At 43.3% G+C, this 16,841-nt stretch overlaps 1 protein-coding gene across 1 annotated transcript in view; it reads right to left on the bottom strand.

Annotated features, from left to right (window-relative positions):
• LOC138514695 (vomeronasal type-2 receptor 26-like) overlaps positions 1–16,841 on the bottom strand; it is a 195,661-nt gene that overhangs the window by 37,355 nt on the left and 141,465 nt on the right. The window lies entirely within an intron of this gene.

Here is a 16,841-nt window from a genome sequence, read left to right as displayed (position 1 = left end):
TTGTATCATTGTAGATTGTAAATGAACTTGACCGTTTGGAAGCAATAATGTTGCGAAGAGTTTTGTACTCTAGCCCCCAAAGGATATTGATTGCAGAAATCCAATTTGAGTTGGACCTGCAATCCCTGCGAAGTAGAGTATGGTGGAAACAGTTAGCTCTATACTAAACATTCTTCACTAAAACAACTACTATATGTTGAGTTTAGAAAGCTGGGATTGGATAATGAAAGCTCCATGAGAGAATTTGCTGATCATTGTACCATGTTGCTATTTAAAATGGAGTTTCATTAGAAATGCTGGTCACTAACCCTCCTAAGGTGAAAGAAATTATACAACAAACAGATTGGATTGCTTCAAGAGATTCGTTGGTGAGCTGTACGCTTTGTTCTCATTTCAGCACTTGTCATAAAAGGATAGGGACAGTAAAATGATATCTGAGGTTGTTCCCAGATAGATCGTTTAGGAACAATTGTATGCGTTTTAGACTTAATGTACTTCTAACGAATGAGATAATATGTATTAGGAATCAGCACCCGGTTGAGATGGCTTTTTGTAGACATTGTAAAGACTTATATGCAAAAGAAAATGTGTTCCATTTATTAATATTGTGCCCAGCACTTTTACCATGGCGTATTATTTATTTTGAGAAATGTATACGAAATCTAGCCTAGGTAGATCGTGCCAACTTGTGGTTGAATATGTCAAATGGAAAATCGATTGCTTTAAAGTTGGCAGCGGTAAGATTCTTAAAACTCTGTAATTTGTGTAATAAGTAGCAGATTGCTTTTTTCCATTTTTCTTACTTTTTTGTGATGTTGTTTATAAGATGAACTCTAGTTATAAGTGTGATGAAATGTTTCTGTATTTGGTGATTTAATATCGAAACAAACTGTTTTTGATTTGTTAAAGTTTATTTTAAACACATGCAAATAATAAATATATTATTTTCGGTATGTCGATGCTGTTATGTACCTTGTTTGTAGCTGGTCTTATTTTTTCTTTATATTCCTAATAGTTTATTTTTTAGTCGTCATAGATATATTGGTGCTGCTATGTAATTAGATATGAAATGGCGGCATTATGATTCTATTCTTCTTATTACAATATATTTCTCTTATCGCTTTTTGGCAAAATAGACCATGTTGATGATGAAATGCCAACCCAGGCTTCCCTGACTTGTGAATCTGTGACCGACTCTATTTCAGGCATGACGTAACATTTCACGGTTTACAAATGTAACTGTACTTGTTTTAATAACTTCAGACGGCTAAAAGGGGAGGGCGCTGGTTCCAACCTTCAGGTTGCACACAACTCTCAGCAGCTGAAGCATTGGCTGTTGCACCAACGTCTTCGGCCTCTCAAAGCTCTTCAGCAGAACTGGGGTGCCCCAGAAGACCACAGGGGCAGGCGCCAAACTTGGGACTGCTTCCAAGGTGATCAAGAGGGCCAGCAACAGGAAGTGTCGGATGTAAAAGAAACTGAAGCACACACCACACTTAGGCCTCAGAACCTGACTTCCTGCCTGATAACAGACAAGATGAGCTGGTGCACCCTAGAAGACCACATTTCCAGGCACCTAGTCCTGGATCAGTTATGGCCCATCACATGGCTGAGAACAGGAAGCACTGGATTCTAAAGAGACAGATGCACACGTCTTACTTCAGCCTCTGAATCCGCTCATTAACTACTAATTCTCAAGGAATGTTTGTGCATCACAGAAGAGTTCAGGGCCAGGCACCCAGCCCTCAATTAGTTTGTGGCTGAACATGTAGACAGGACCAGCACAGCCATAGTCTCCTCAGGCATCAAGCCTTTTGGGTGGCCTTGGGAAGGACAGGTATGCAATTCTACCTGTTTGCCTTGCTCACCCTCCTTACCCCTTCCCAGCTAGTCCTGAGATGAGGTGGCTCACAGGAGGCATGAGTACCAAGGTGCCATTAACAACAGGTGTTGATGTTACGCTGGGCTGGAGTAAGCCCTATAAAGTGGAAACAGAAGAAGGGCTCTGCGTCTTCCTTCCTTGCCTGAGAACCCGGGAGATTCGAAGTCTGCACTCGACCCGAGGAGAGGGTGCTGCATAGGATGCCCGTGAGTGGCAGAGGGAGTTGGTGTCGGACCCTGTGTCTGCAGGACCGAGCCCAGCAGGAGGAGGTTGACCGTGCAGTCCTCTAACAGTGCTTGCAAGGAGCCACAACACGTGGAATCGCTGTAGATGCCGTAACAAAGCAGATGGCTGCAGGAAGCGAGAAGGCAACCGACTGCAGTCCCTGGAGAGACGACGCAGTGCAAGCAAGTCCCAGAAGGTAAGGGAAAAGCACAGGTGGACCGCTAGGGACGTGGGGGGGAGTAGAGAGGTCTTCGCTGCAGGGCAAGCACAAAGCCTATCAGAGGGCATCAAGGGTCAGGGACCCAAAACAGAGCGAAGAGTGCATCCAAAGTGTGTTTCCTCGTAGCAGTGTTAGTTATAAGCCCACTGACCACCAGAGAAGGGTCTGGGGCTCCTGACAGATGAGAACCAAGCAACCAAGGAAATCTTCCTCTTATCAGAGGCAGAAATAAGCCCACTGACCACCAGAGAAGGGTATGGGACCCCAACATGACTGAAACAAGCACCAGGGTAAACTATCCTCACAGCAGTGGCAGGGAAAAGCCCACTAACCACCAGAGAAGGGTCTGGGACCCCAATATAAGTAAAACGAGCATCAGAGGAAACCATCCTCATTACACTGGCAGAGATAAGCCCACTTCCGATCAGGGAAGTATCTGGGACCCTAACTCCACTGGAAAAGGCATCTGAGGAGATCTTCCTTGTTGCAGTGGCAAAGCTAAGTCCACTGGGATCCAGAGAAGGACTTGGAACTTTGCTGATATTGTGAGAGAGTGCCAAGAGAAACCCAAGTTGAAAAATAACTCTCAAACACCAGGAGAAGGGTGTCATTCTTTTGGTGGGGAACTGAATCCTTTCAAGTACACAGAAGTGATGCCAGGGGTAGGGAGTCATTCCCCCTGGCTCTTCTTGTGAACTATATTGGAGAGTGCAGACTGGCACCAGGAGAAGGGATCCATTCTCCTGGTCCGGAAAGTTGACTGTACAAGGTGTTGGAAGTACAAGCCTGGGGAAGGGAGTCATTCCCCTGGCATTTGTTTGCAAGATAAAATTTTGGGAACAACACCCCTATACCATGAGAAGGGAGTCGGCATCCTTGAGAAGGAACTTTCTGTTGGATTATATCATTTTTTAGTTGTAGTGTATGGGATAGATGTAGGTTGTGACACAGGACAGTGGAGTTTGATTTTGACGGACATTCTGACAAATTCTTTAGTATTAGTTTGAGGCAGGGAATCCCCTCTTAGAGATAGGGATAGCAAGGTTCCCCTTTTCCTCAAATTAAAGTTTATAACAACCAATGTGCCACCCATCAGCTTCCTTCTTCACAGCCTTATGTATGGTCTCAGAATTGGGATGTTGAAAACTCGACAAAGATTTGGCCCACGTTCTATCTTTCATGAATCCAACAAACTTCTTGAAACCCAATAGAAGGCCAAACCCCTTTTCAGTAGAGATAGAATCACAGCAACCTGATGGGTCTCCAACATATGACACAGCTTTCTCCTCCCAAGACACCTACACTGTCCTGGGACACTGCGTCCCCTACAACCATGGATGAAACTACAATTGCCACCAACGATAATGCCCATCAGATCTGGAAACACACACAGATGGCCACCACCTTTTGCTCCGTAGAGGCCCAGCTTGATGCTTTGGCAGACGTCCCGCCTGCAAATTGCTTGGATTGTCTCAGGTGCAGCCGATAGCTGCATTGGAAACAAAGCACCACATCAGGAAGGCCCTGTTGCAAGACTGCTGCCTGTCTGTGCAGGCCACAGCCTTCTTCTCCAAAGACAACAACACCTGGCCTGGGACACTCCATCCCCTACGACCTAGGATGAAACTACCATTGCCACCAACATTAATGCCCATGAGCTTGGGCAACACACAAAGATTGCCACCGCCTTTTGCTCTGTAGAGCCCCATCCTGATGCCTTGGTGGACATCCCGCCTTTGAATTGCTTGGATTGGTCAAGATGCAGCCTATCACTGCATTGGAAGTAGAGCTGGCAGGCCATGTCAGGAAGGCCCCTTAATAAGGCTACTGCCTGTATGTGCCTGTCCGGGCCAGGCAGGCTTGAGGTAAGATTTGTCATACCCTTCAAGGTACTCGCCTACTATTGCAACCATTTTCACTGCTAACTATCCTCTCCCCCTGCTGCTACTGAAACCTACTCATTCTAATGCAAGTATCACCACCTGACACACTTCCCAAGTGCTGCACCGTGCACTATGCTTCTTGTCCTTGTTACTCCTATACTATTATGGCAACAAAACGTTTTCATGGCACCATACCTCCCTTATTCCTGCCTTTATTGCCCTGCACTACTGATGTGGCCCCAGCACCTACAGTTCTTTAAGATCCCATCTATATGCCAGTCCTGTAACATAACATTACCATGACTGCATACCCTCCTCGCACAGTTGATGTATCTCTCAGCTACTCTAGGTGGGGCTTTGCCAGCTTGTAACACCTTGCTGTCTTTCCTCAATGTATAGCTGCTTGGTGCGTTCTCACACATCTAATGGACATGTATAATGCCCTTCTCCTGGGAACCTCCTCTAAAAACCTCAACAAGTTAGAAGTCACCCAAAACAGTGTCCTCAGAGCTGCACTGAGCATCCCTAAAAGGGAACACCTCTCACAGGCCAAACGAGACATGCACTGGCTGCCAGTCAAAGAGCACATTATATTCAAAACCATGCACACATAAGTGCCTCTCCCACACTGCCCCCCCACTTATCTGAAAGATTTCTCCTGTCACATCTTTCAGACCCATCAGAGCGCAACACAGCAACCAGATCTACGTCCCCACCTTCAAAAGAGCTAAAGCGGGAGGCTCCAGCTTCCTACATCTAGCACCCAAAAACTGGAATGCCTTGCCTACAGCACTCAGAAATGAAAAATCATACACAGTCTTCCGAAAAGCGCTCAAAACTAAACTCTTCAATTAATTCATGTGTGATAGACCTTCCGACACTGCTAGGTAATGGTAATCAGTGCATCTCTAAGAACTGCCTTTGTGGCTGATTTGACTCCTCTGTAACCACGGACCCATCATACCCTACACAGGGCATGATGGGTCGTTGAAAATCCAATGTCTATTTAGAATTTTTTTTATTATTTTTACCTGTTGCTTGGGAGTACTCCCCCCTGCTTAAGACATCATGATCTTGTTCCAATGTAACCAAGGAACACATTGCCAACCCCACCATGTAACCTGTAACTGTCTGGTAGATTATAGCCATTATTGTCTTCACTGTCATTACTCTGTACCCCTCTCGCAAGTAAGTAAGCCTACTGTAACAGCACCACGATGCCCAAGGGCCATTTTGTGCGCTTTATAAATATAAATGAATAAATAAATAAAATAAAGACTCTGTTATGTGGCTTGACCTAAGCTCTGTGAAAACAGCAGGTGTCCACAACCTTTGTGGAACACTCCCGTCCCCTGCACACCCTTGTAGTTGAAAATACAACCAAATTCTCTTGAGAAATTTCAAAAATAAATCTTTATAAAGGGATGATATCGTCATCCATGGATTGTGTGCCCCTCATGGGGTTAGTTTAGACAAATAATAATTCAACGTGCGATTTGTCATAGTTTATAATCAACATATAAAACCTAAAGTAAACTGATTTTTACAATACATGGTATTCACAGTAACTATTTTTCATAGTCCAGACAACTGAATATTAACATTTATAGTTCAAATGACTTATAGTAGACAATTTGTACTTGATTTGAACTCCCAATCCAATGTGTCTTAGTAGGCAGAGTCAAAGTTTTCAAGGTACTGTATGCTTTACGCGTTTCGGGGCGAATAGAACCCCTTCTTCAGAAGATGTCTACTAAACGTGTTTTTCTTCAATTTATCTGTATTAACAGTAGAAAGTATATTGTTATTTAAATCATAATGATACATCATAGTTCCTGTCTGTCATGACTGGATTTTTCTTAATGTATAATCACCTGTTCATTTCTTAGTGTGGTCTCAATTGGAGATTAAATATTATTATTATTTATTTATTATACAAATTCAATCTTCATCGGTATATCTTTGTCAATTCTAAAAAAAAAAAAAAAAAAAAATAAAAAAAAATATACATGAGGGGGTTGTGAGTCCCTATCATTATGAGAAGTAAAGATGTAAAATAACTGCAACCATGTTTGCATTCTCAAACATGTCCATTAGAGAAAGGGTATAGATGTTTACCTGATCAGTAGGTCGTAGTCGGGATTTTGGGTAATCTCCCGCTTTGTTAAAGCTCTACGCTCCTGTGGCGGATATTAGAAACACGATCAATGACAACGTAGGCCCTGTAAAGCGGAAAGAGGTTTATCAGGGGCTATCTTTATCAATTACCGAAATCCTATAGGATAATTCTATGTGGTGAGTGTAAAGTTCTAATTTAGCTTACCTAAAAGAGGGACGTCTTTGTGCATGTATCGTATGTTGAAAATCATACGCACGGCAACTGAACAAAAATGGCCGTTCTGATGTTTATATAGCGTGATGACGTCAATGCGTGTCAACGTCGTGACGTCACAATGTTTACTTTTGACGCGATACAATGTGTGGTATAAGCAGAATAGGGTAGAGTCTTCAATGCTAAATTAGAATCTATATTTTGAACATATATGCTGGTCAGTAATGTGGGTTCCTTGTTTTTTAACATAAATCTAGAATAGTATTGAGAATTATCGTCGACTCGTGATTAGAGGAAAAATCCAGCCTGCTCACAGTCTATCTGTTGTTGAAACTGAATGTCTTTCTTTTATGTCAATTAATTACAAACGTGTAACATTAATGTGGATGTGTGTATACATTTCATTATTTCAAGACAAAAAAAGATAAAACAATAAAAATATAAGTCCTATCAAATATTGGTGGTGTTCAGGACACAAACAATCTAATGGTCTAGATATATTTACCACAAGAGAGACTATTCCTTAGATGGTAAGGGAACTGTGCTTGTGTTAGTTATTTAAAAGCATCGATTCAAAATTTTTTCTGTGTTAGTACAGCTGGTCATCAAAAAACATTCGAAAGTATAGCAGTTAGCTCATATGGAAGCTTATAAGAAAACACCCAAATTAAATTCTTCATTCATACCGTTGGGGGAAAGACTATTCAATTTTTCAATCCAATGTAATTCTCTCTGCCCCATTCTTCTGTCGTGGTCTCCCCCTCTAGGTAATTTTTTCACTTCCTCCAAAATGATTACTTTAAGTTGAGCTACTATGTGTTTATTCAAAGAGAAGTGTCTAGCGACAGGAGATTTGGTACTGTTGGTTCGGATATTACTCTTGTGTTCATTCCATCTTTCTTTAGCTTTCCTGATGGTTTGACCTACGTAAAAAATACCGCAGGGGCAACTGAGCCCATAGATTACTGATTTGGTATCACATGTGGTGTAATGATTCAATCGAATTTTTTGTCCACTGTTGGGGTGCCTCACATAGCTCCCCTTCATCACATTGTTACAGTTCCCGCAGTTTAAGCATGGGAATGTGCCTGTCATCTTCGTCTTCAAAGTCCGTTGTTTGTCTTGTTTGATCTTTTCTGCTTTCACTAGTTCGTCTTTAAAGTTCCTTCCCCTCTTGTATGCAATTAGGGGAGGTTTTGGGAATAGTCTGTCCAGTTGTGGATCCGTTTTGATGATGTTCCAGTTTTTCTTGATAATCCTGGTAATGTGATGACTTTGTGCATGACTCTCGATTGAATCATCTGGGGCCAGTCGGTTGAGGCCCTGTGCCCTGGGTTACCAACCAAGGGTACCCTGGACTGTATTGCAGAGCCATGGTAGCCAGAGATGCTTTTATGGGTGGACAAATGGGGCATGGGCTCACTCCATTGGGGGAGGCCCACCTGCTTCCCAACTTTGGGGGGTGACACTGCTTGGGGGTGGGGGAAGCACTTCATAGGGTGTGGCCAAGTTACAAGACCAGAAAACATTTTGCGTTTTTTATTTATTTCTCTCAGTTACATCATCATTTAGACACTGAAAAGAACATATACTTTGTGTGTGCATGCCTGCAGGCACATGTAGGGATATATGGAAGTGATTCATGGCATTGATTCATGCAAATGCTGATTACAGTGTGTTAAATGGAAGCTACAAAATGGATGCAAGTGCTGAACAGCAGTGTTTTAAAATGGCAGTGTTTTAAAAGTAGCCGTTACAAAACGTGTGCAGATGACAATGTTTTCAATAGCAGTGTTTTAAAATGGCAGTGTTTTAAAAGCAGCCACGACAAAACGTGTGCAGATGCAGCCAGTAAAATGGGTGCAAGACGTTTAATAAATTAGAGCTAGAGATCAGCATGGTAATGGTATTACTCTGAATGCAGAAAAGCGATGGGCAGGTGAAATGCCACATTATTCCTGCAGTGACAAAGCAGAGTGTTTGCAGAAAAGACAGTGGGTTCAATGTGTATTATACACATACAAATTATGAGAATTCCAATCTGTGTGAATTGCATTGAAAATAACCTGTATTAACTGATTAAGTACCCTATTAATTATACCCAATAACTAAGTAGCTCTACTGATTAACATTACAATGCAATTTCAATAAACACGGATATAAATTCTGTGACTCTGCTCTCTTTTTCACTTCATGGAAGGAGGTGCATTTAAAAAAAACACACAGATGGATGAACTGTCTTTTATGCAAATTATGAAGATTCTTTTGTTTGCACAGGAAGAAGTAGATACATGAAGGCTCTTGTAATGTGATTGGACAGTGGATTCAGAAGCTTAGGAGGTGTCAAGCATCTCAAGAGAAGGACAGGGCTACTCTTGATTGACAGACAGATAGAATATAGGGAGTTGAACTGAAAGGCGTGGGCAATTCTGTTCCTACCTCTGCCACTACTGGGAGCTGGGTTTTGCTGGTCTGGCGGTGCCATCTGCAGAAGGGAGTGCATAGAGAAGCAACGCCCTGGCATTTAAGTTGCTGAGATCTCAAGGTTGATCCCAGGGGCAGTGCAGGGTTTGTAATATTCCCGCACAGATAAGCCACGGCAGAAAGAGATTGTGCAGATGAAACGCAGAAGCCCCATAAATAATTGTAAGTGAAGTTTAAACTGAGGAGAGTGTGGGTTGCGATTCATTATCAGCAAGCACAGGAGTCTATTTTTAAAATAAATGTGATGTTTTCTTTTTGTATTTGTCTTACATGACGGAGGGACAACATCTCTTACAGTTAACAAATGTTCTTATTGTATTGCAATGTCTGTTTTTTTTGTTTTCTCTCTTATGAACTGTAGCTTTACTAATGTGGGTAAGATTTTGGGGAATGTATTATTGTTGATTGGATTATGTTTTTATTGTAAATCACATGTTGCTTAACAGAATTGGTGTAAAGATTTTTCTTTTATGTCTCCAAAGCTTCATATTTCAACTGGGGAAAGTAGAAGGTGCTGTGGTATTCACATCACAGTGGTAAAAATAAAATACTGCTAGAGGTAAAATCAGAGAAAAGCAGAAAAGTATACATAGGCAAGCTAGAGAGTTTGGGTGTTGGTATGAATGTGCTCCACTCTGCATGCTAAAGGGGGAGCTGAGCCCTACCAGGGCATAGGTCTTTGGTGTAGATAAATCATTGACAAAACCCATCTGTGATATCTGACATTATTTATGATCTTACTGGGTTCCCTATTATTGTGCTGAGCCTGGATGGGTGTTTATAGTCAGCCTGGAGTGTGTCATACTTATAAAGGGGGAAGTCTTATCATAGGGCAGTGTCACGACCCCCATCCAGAAGACCCCCTGGCAAGCCCATGGGCCAGGAAGGGTCTCCACTAAAACCAGGCACATTTGGCCTAGGCCTTCTTGGGGCCAGTCCTGGCGCCTTTGGCGCCAGGCTCATACTTGATAAAGGACTTGTATTGGGAACTACTTTATTTCAGTGTCAATCAACATGGAGGCATCCACATAGCTTGGCTCCTTGGAACCAAGCTATGTGGTATAGTATTTTTGGGTGTGGTACCATAGGAACTATTTTACCTGGACTACTTTCTTGAAGATATTTAAACCACACCCGACTGGGATAACACGCTTCGCGTTACTTTGCAATTCTGCAACGTGACGCTCACCGCGTTCAGCTGCACCCACAAACCTCGGAAGAACAGCATCTGTAAAGGAAAAAAAGGACATCGCTAGCAGCAGCAGCTTACCTGTAATTTCATCGTTACCTGTCCACGGCTCTTGAGATCAGCATCCTGGAACCAGCGCTCCTCCCGAACCGACGGATCTGCAAAATAGGAAGAAACAAGGCATTAGACATTTTCACAATTTAATGAACGGTGCCGAAAGCTTACCTCGCAAGTCGCTCCTCGACCAGCATCGCCTCAGGAATTCCAGGCACCGGGTGATCACCGCGACCTGTGGGAAGACAAGACAACAGGTTAGCAAGCGGCAAGGCATCATAGCACTGCGCTTAGCGCCTACTCAGCGCATCAAACCGAAAAGGCATGCAAGGACAATAATATAGCACAGCAATAAGACCTACCTGAAAGACTCAAAGCGGGCCGGCATCAGTGAAGTAACTCGATCGCAAACGCCCATCAAGCACAACGCGCCCCTGCCAAGAAGGCAGGACAGAGAACACACCTGCATTAAAAACAAGGTGAGGAGAGGTCCAGTGGGGCCGCGGGTATACGTGGTGGTGGGGGACTATTTACCCCAGTTGCCCAGTCTTGAACATTGCCCACCTGTATTCCAGGCAGAACCCTCCCGCTGGTCACACCTGGGAACTACAGAGAAGGATACCTGTGTCCCAACTGCTGGGTGGCGTCCCCGTGGAACCAGGTGAGCGTAGCAGGCAGTGTTATAAAAGGTATGCTCACTACTAAATTACCACCAAAATGAACTAATGTCAATTTACCACCAAAATACTACGATACTAAAATACCGGCAAGTTAGGTAATAGCCCTAATGACAAAATCTTACATATTTATGGGGTGCTGGCTCGGAACAGACAGTAAAGCAGCTACTGGGCGTGCCAAGTGTGTTCCACACCGCCATCCATGCATTAAAGGGAACTCATTTGTGAATTTAGTGTAGCGCTGTAAGTTGAATTCCAATATGTTCCAAATTGAGGCTACCTTTCCGTAACTGGTGAAATATCTAGAGGCAAAATTATATGCGAATGTGGTGTGGTCATCAGACAATGCGACACAGTGACATGACCGCATTTGTGGAGAAGTGCAGAAAGAACCAATGGACAGCATTTATGAAGAGGGCAGTATAATTCAGGTGTGTCTTCTGAGTTATTTAAAGCTACAGACACACATTCTGATAGGGATTGCTTAATAAGGCTCTGTGCCAAGATCTGGTTCATTTTGAATAGATCTCTACGAATGCAGGAAAATGGTGCGGAGTAAATTAATAGATTAAAAATCGAATTGGGTGGATCTTATGAGCAGGAGAAAAAGTTAAGATCAGAACTCAAGTTATGTCAAAAAGAAATGCAATCAAAATGCAATGAATTCAACACCCAACTATCTCAGAGAAGGAAGCATTTTGAAGACAGTGAGCAAGAACTAAAACACCTGAAAGCGATGGTAAGCGACATCAGACAAGACAAAGAGGAGGTTATCTTAGAGATGTAAGCTCTCCAGAGAGACAATATGGAGAAAGAAGATGAGCTCCAAGCTATTGAACAAGAAATAGCTAAAATGTTCCAGGAAAAGGACAAAAGGGACAAAGAGTTTAATCAATGTCAAATACAAATGAGTGAGATGTAGAATGTAATAAATAATTTGGTCAATGAGAATATTTACTTGAGTCAGGAGGCAGAATGACTCCACAAAAAATGCAAAGATTTGGAACAGCAAATATGTCATTTTAAATCTCAGGAAAAGCAAGAAGGCACCACGTTCAATGGGATTGAGCTTAGTCCCATCTCTAGAAGAGGGAATATTGTCCCAATGGCTATACAGGTGGCTAGGCCTGGTTGCAACGCAATTGGAGGGTTTGACTCACTCACTAGTGGTTGCCACCAGTCCCATACACCCCAAAAAAAGAATGAACAACAGAAGAATGCAACTCCAAATATAGCGTCAAGTAGCCCTATCAAAATAATGAAATTAATCAAGGCCCTAATTAAGTCATTCCAAAAGGGGGGTGATTGCTGTATAGAGGATCACCTGGAAGCAGTGCTTGATATATTTAAAGCCCTAAAGATACCCAAGGAACAGTATAGACAATACTTTCATTTAACTCTTGATGCTGCCACAGCAAGTGTCATCAGGGGATTGAATGAACAGGAAAATATGTCATGGCAGAATTTGAAAAGGTGGTTAGACATCACTTTTCACCATATCAGTCATTGCAGGATGCGAAGAAAGCCGCATATACAATGACAGGCCAAATGTGTCACCTCGCCAATTTCTCCAAGAGTGAAAAAGAGATTTCTCTCGCTTTGATGTATCCTTTAGTCCTAATCTAGTTGAATTTAAGACTGCCTATTTTTATGGACTACAAAAAGATATTATATCACAATTGATTTGCGAGTTTAATCCGAGAAGTCACTGGAATGGATTGTAGAACACGGACCAAACTATATTAGGTGCTCTATTGCCAGAGTGGAGAGGGAGATAGAATTAAAGAAACAAAGTCAAGATCTAAGGACTCCTCAGCAACGGTAATGGAGATAAGATCTGCTAAAATGTCACTTGAATCAGCCCAAACTCCAGTCAAAAATAATATGACATTCGATCAGAGAGGTGCACCACAGAGGCCGCCATCCCGGGCACCGATGTTCAGTTACATGATCCAAGCAATAGAGAGAGTTACATTAGCCCTAGGTACATTGGAGATAGACCCAGGGTGGGATACCTGCCCGATATGCCAGGCATGAATAACAATCAGAGACAAAATAAAGATCAAAGAACCAATAGTCCCTATCAGAAATTGGGGGCACAGAGCAGATTTGAATCCAACAACACTATGGTGTATGGCAACCAGGACAGACCACGATATGTGGATCGGTTCATTGAAAACGGAAATCAGCAAAGGGGACAGTTCCCACAAAATGAAAGACAAAATATGAACTATGCCCCGCATCACTATAATCAATCATCACCACCAGTGGATCACAACCAAAGACTGATCCCACCACGTTGCCCACCGTCCATAAATCAAGAGTTTAGAAACAATTAAAATAGAAATCAATCTCCTGAGAGATACCAGAACAGATTTAACCATGGTGAAAGTAACCAGTAACCAGTACCGGTCTAGGCCGTAAAGAGAGGATTCTAGAGAAATGGACAGATTTCAATGTCTGGAGGCCCAAGTAAAAATGTTGTCTGAACAGATAGGGAAACTCTGTGCAGTTCAAAAACAGTAATCAAATGAGGAGGTGGACGGTCGCAGAAGCGATCTGTTGGCTTCTGACAACAAGTGACTAAATGCTAATGGCACCTGCAATGATAAAAATACAGAATCCCATAAACCAGTTTTGTGTAACGGTACTGAGTTGCTTGCTGATTTTTTTTTTTAAATCTTTTTATTGATTTTCGATATAAAAACAATATAACAATTAACACTCCAGAATTTCATTTTGTACAACTCGATAGAACATTTATATCTCAACAATTCTTCCACATTTCATAAGCTCAACATAGATGTTAGCGGTAAGTAATAAAGTGTACAATTCGTTATTTCTTCAGTTAATTCCTTTGGTGTGATAAAAAGAAGCTGGGAAGGGGGAACGAAAGAGAAGAGAAAGAGAAAGGAACAAAAAAGATAAGGAATTAATACACTAGGTTGAGTTCATTGGGTCAATCATCTCTCTTTTAACCAGAGTAAACCATCAGTTCATTGAGGAGTAGAGGATGTCAAAGAATTCGTAAACATAGTTACCACTGCTGTATCTCTTCCATTCGAAGTGTGCAAATGCAAAGTTAATGAGACCATGGATAATTCGAGAATTCATGAAGTGCTTTAAGATTTGTGGTCGGAAGTACATATGCTCTTTGTCAGAGACAAATTCTAGGAAGGGTGCCAGATCTTCCGGAATCTCGAGAGTTTCCCTTCCATTACCGCTGAAAGTTTTTCTAGACCTAACAATTCCCATAATTTCAACCACCAGTATGCTAGATGTGGGCCTTCTATCGTTTTCCAAAATCTAGCCCTATTAATGCGGGCCGCCACTAATAAGTGGGAGATTAGGCTTGCTTTATGCCCTGACATAGGGAAGGACCCATCCTCTGGGGCATCTCCGAGCAAGAACACCCTAGGGTCCATGGGGAGCAGGGAACCCGGGATTTCCTTGATTCTAGATCTCACCTCCAGCCAACATGACTGAATAATCCGGCAATGCCACCACATATGAGCCATGTCTCCTCGCTCACCACATCCGTGCCAGCATGTGTCCGGATAGTCTGGATTAATGGAGTGAAGTCTGCTGGGGGGGAAGTAACATCTAAAGCAGATTTTGATAGCGTTTTCTTTTATTAGGGTACAACGAGAGCTGGTCTGGGTGCGGTGCCAGATACGCTGCCATGACTCCTCCGAGATCTCCAGGCCGAGCTCTCTCTCCCAAGCTTTCATATATGGGAGCTCCTCCGCTATGGAGGCTTTTTCTAGGAGTTTATAACACAGTGAAATCTTATGGGATTGGTGACCCTCAAGGATTTTCAATTCTATGCCCAGGGGGGTTCTTTGGGCTGCTCGGCGGGTGTCTCTATTAGTGAGCCAGTGGCGCAATTGTATGTACCGGAAGCGTTCCATTTCTGGGAGACCAAACTTTTCTTTACATGCCTGCAAAGTCAATGGTTCATGGTCTACGTATAGATCTCTCATGCACAGAGGTTTGTCTCGGCACCAGGCTCGGTACACTGCAGGTGCAAGGTCTGGGGTGAAAGCCGGGTTTTGGGTGATAGGGGACAGTGGCCCTAGTCCTGATGGGATACCCCTCTGCGATCGTGCCTTATCCCAGCTCGTCAGGGTGGACAAGATGGTTGGTAGTATTCCAGTCCTGAAAAAACACGCTCCTTTCTGAAGGAACAGAAGATGCGCCAGAGGTAGCGCAGCAGCGGCTTGTTCTATCTCTAGCCATTTGGGAGGGTCTGGGGAGTCTTTCCAGAAAAGCATTACGGCTACCTGCGCAGCCCTGTAATAGCGTGGTATTGAGGGAAGGCCTAGTCCTCCTAATGGTTTTCCGCTTGTCAAGAGTTTGCCAGGAATACGTGGTTTCTTCTTCCTCCAGATAAACTGGTATATCTCCCTTTGAAGGTGTATAAGCTCAAATTCTGGGATGGCTATTGGCAAGGAGTGAAAGGCGTACAATAGTTTCGGTAGAAGTGTCATCTTAACCGCATTAATACGGCCCAGCCACGAGATTTCCTGGGAGTCCCATCGCTGCAACCATTCCTTCAACTCTTTAAATAAAGGGGGAATGTTCGCCCTGTAGAGGCCCGCGTATGTTGGGGTCAGTTTTACTCCCAGGTACGAAATCTCCGTTGGGGACCAGGGAAAATTCGTTAGTGCTCGCAATTCTTCTAGTCTACCCAAGTCATCGGACAGAGGCATACCCACCGATTTAGCTGGATTTATCTTGAAGCCAGATATCATGGCAAAGTGGTTTAAAAGATCTAAAAGGGGCGGAAGTGTGTGGGGGGGGGGTCTCGTAAGAAGCAAAGTAAATCATCTGCGTATAACGCGATTTTGTGGGATTGCCCCTCTACCTCAAAACCCCGGATGCCTGGGTGTAGTCTAATGTGCTAGGCAAAAGGCTCCATTGCTAAGGCAAATATCAACGGGGACAAAGGGCAGCCCTGCCTTGTACCCTTGGCTGATTCAATAATGGGGGTCCAATTTTTGTTAACTTTAATTTTAGTTGAGGGAATTTGAAACTTTGAGAATTTTAGTCTGGAGAATTCCGGGCCAAATCCGAACCCCTTTAACACGAATTCCAGGTACCCCCAAGACATACTATCGAAAGCCTGTGGGCGTCCAGGGACAGGATAGACAGGTCACCCGGGGTCTTTGGGGCGAGGGCAATTAGGTTGATGGCACGGCGTATGCTATCATAGGTGGATCGATTATGTATAAAGCCTGTCTGGTCATTATTTATCAATAGTGAAAGGGCCAGGTCTAAGCGATTCGCTATTATTTTCCCCAACAATTTATCATCCCTGTTTAATAGTGCAATAGGCCTATGGGAGGCACAATCTGTAAGATCCCTCCCCGGTTTCAACACTAATGTCGTAGCTGATTCTGCCATGGATGCTGTGACCACCCCCGCCCTCCATACTGAGTTGAATAATTTAGTTAGATGAGGGGTTAATTCCTCCCGGAAGGTTTTTATAAAACTTATTAGTAAAACCATCCGGTCCTGGAGCCTTACCTACTGGGAGGGAGCGAATTGCCCTGTCTGTCTCCTCCAAGGTTATGGGGGCCTCAAGACAAACCCGAAACTCTATAGATATCTGTGGGAGATCAGCCTTCTGAATAAATTCCCTGGCTAACTGTGAGTCAGTCACATGGGCAGCAGAGTGGTTTCTGAAGAATTCCTCCACAATTGGAAGTTTTCCTGATTCAGTGAAGATCCGCCTCCCCTCGGCGTCTTTTAGAGAGTCTATATGGTTGTGCTTTGGCTGTTGTTTAAGTTTGGCCGCCAACAATCGGTTCGCCTTGTTCCCCCTAGAATAGTAGAATTGTTTTGTACGCATTATACCAAGGGCTGCTCGGCTCATATGGTGGGCTTCAAGAG

The sequence above is a fragment of the Ambystoma mexicanum genome, chromosome 12 (assembly GCF_040938575.1).
Source record: "Ambystoma mexicanum isolate Mex_15411 chromosome 12, UKY_AmexF1_1, whole genome shotgun sequence".
Lineage (NCBI taxonomy): Eukaryota > Metazoa > Chordata > Amphibia > Caudata > Ambystomatidae > Ambystoma > Ambystoma mexicanum.
This window is presented reverse-complemented; position numbering and strand designations above follow the sequence as displayed.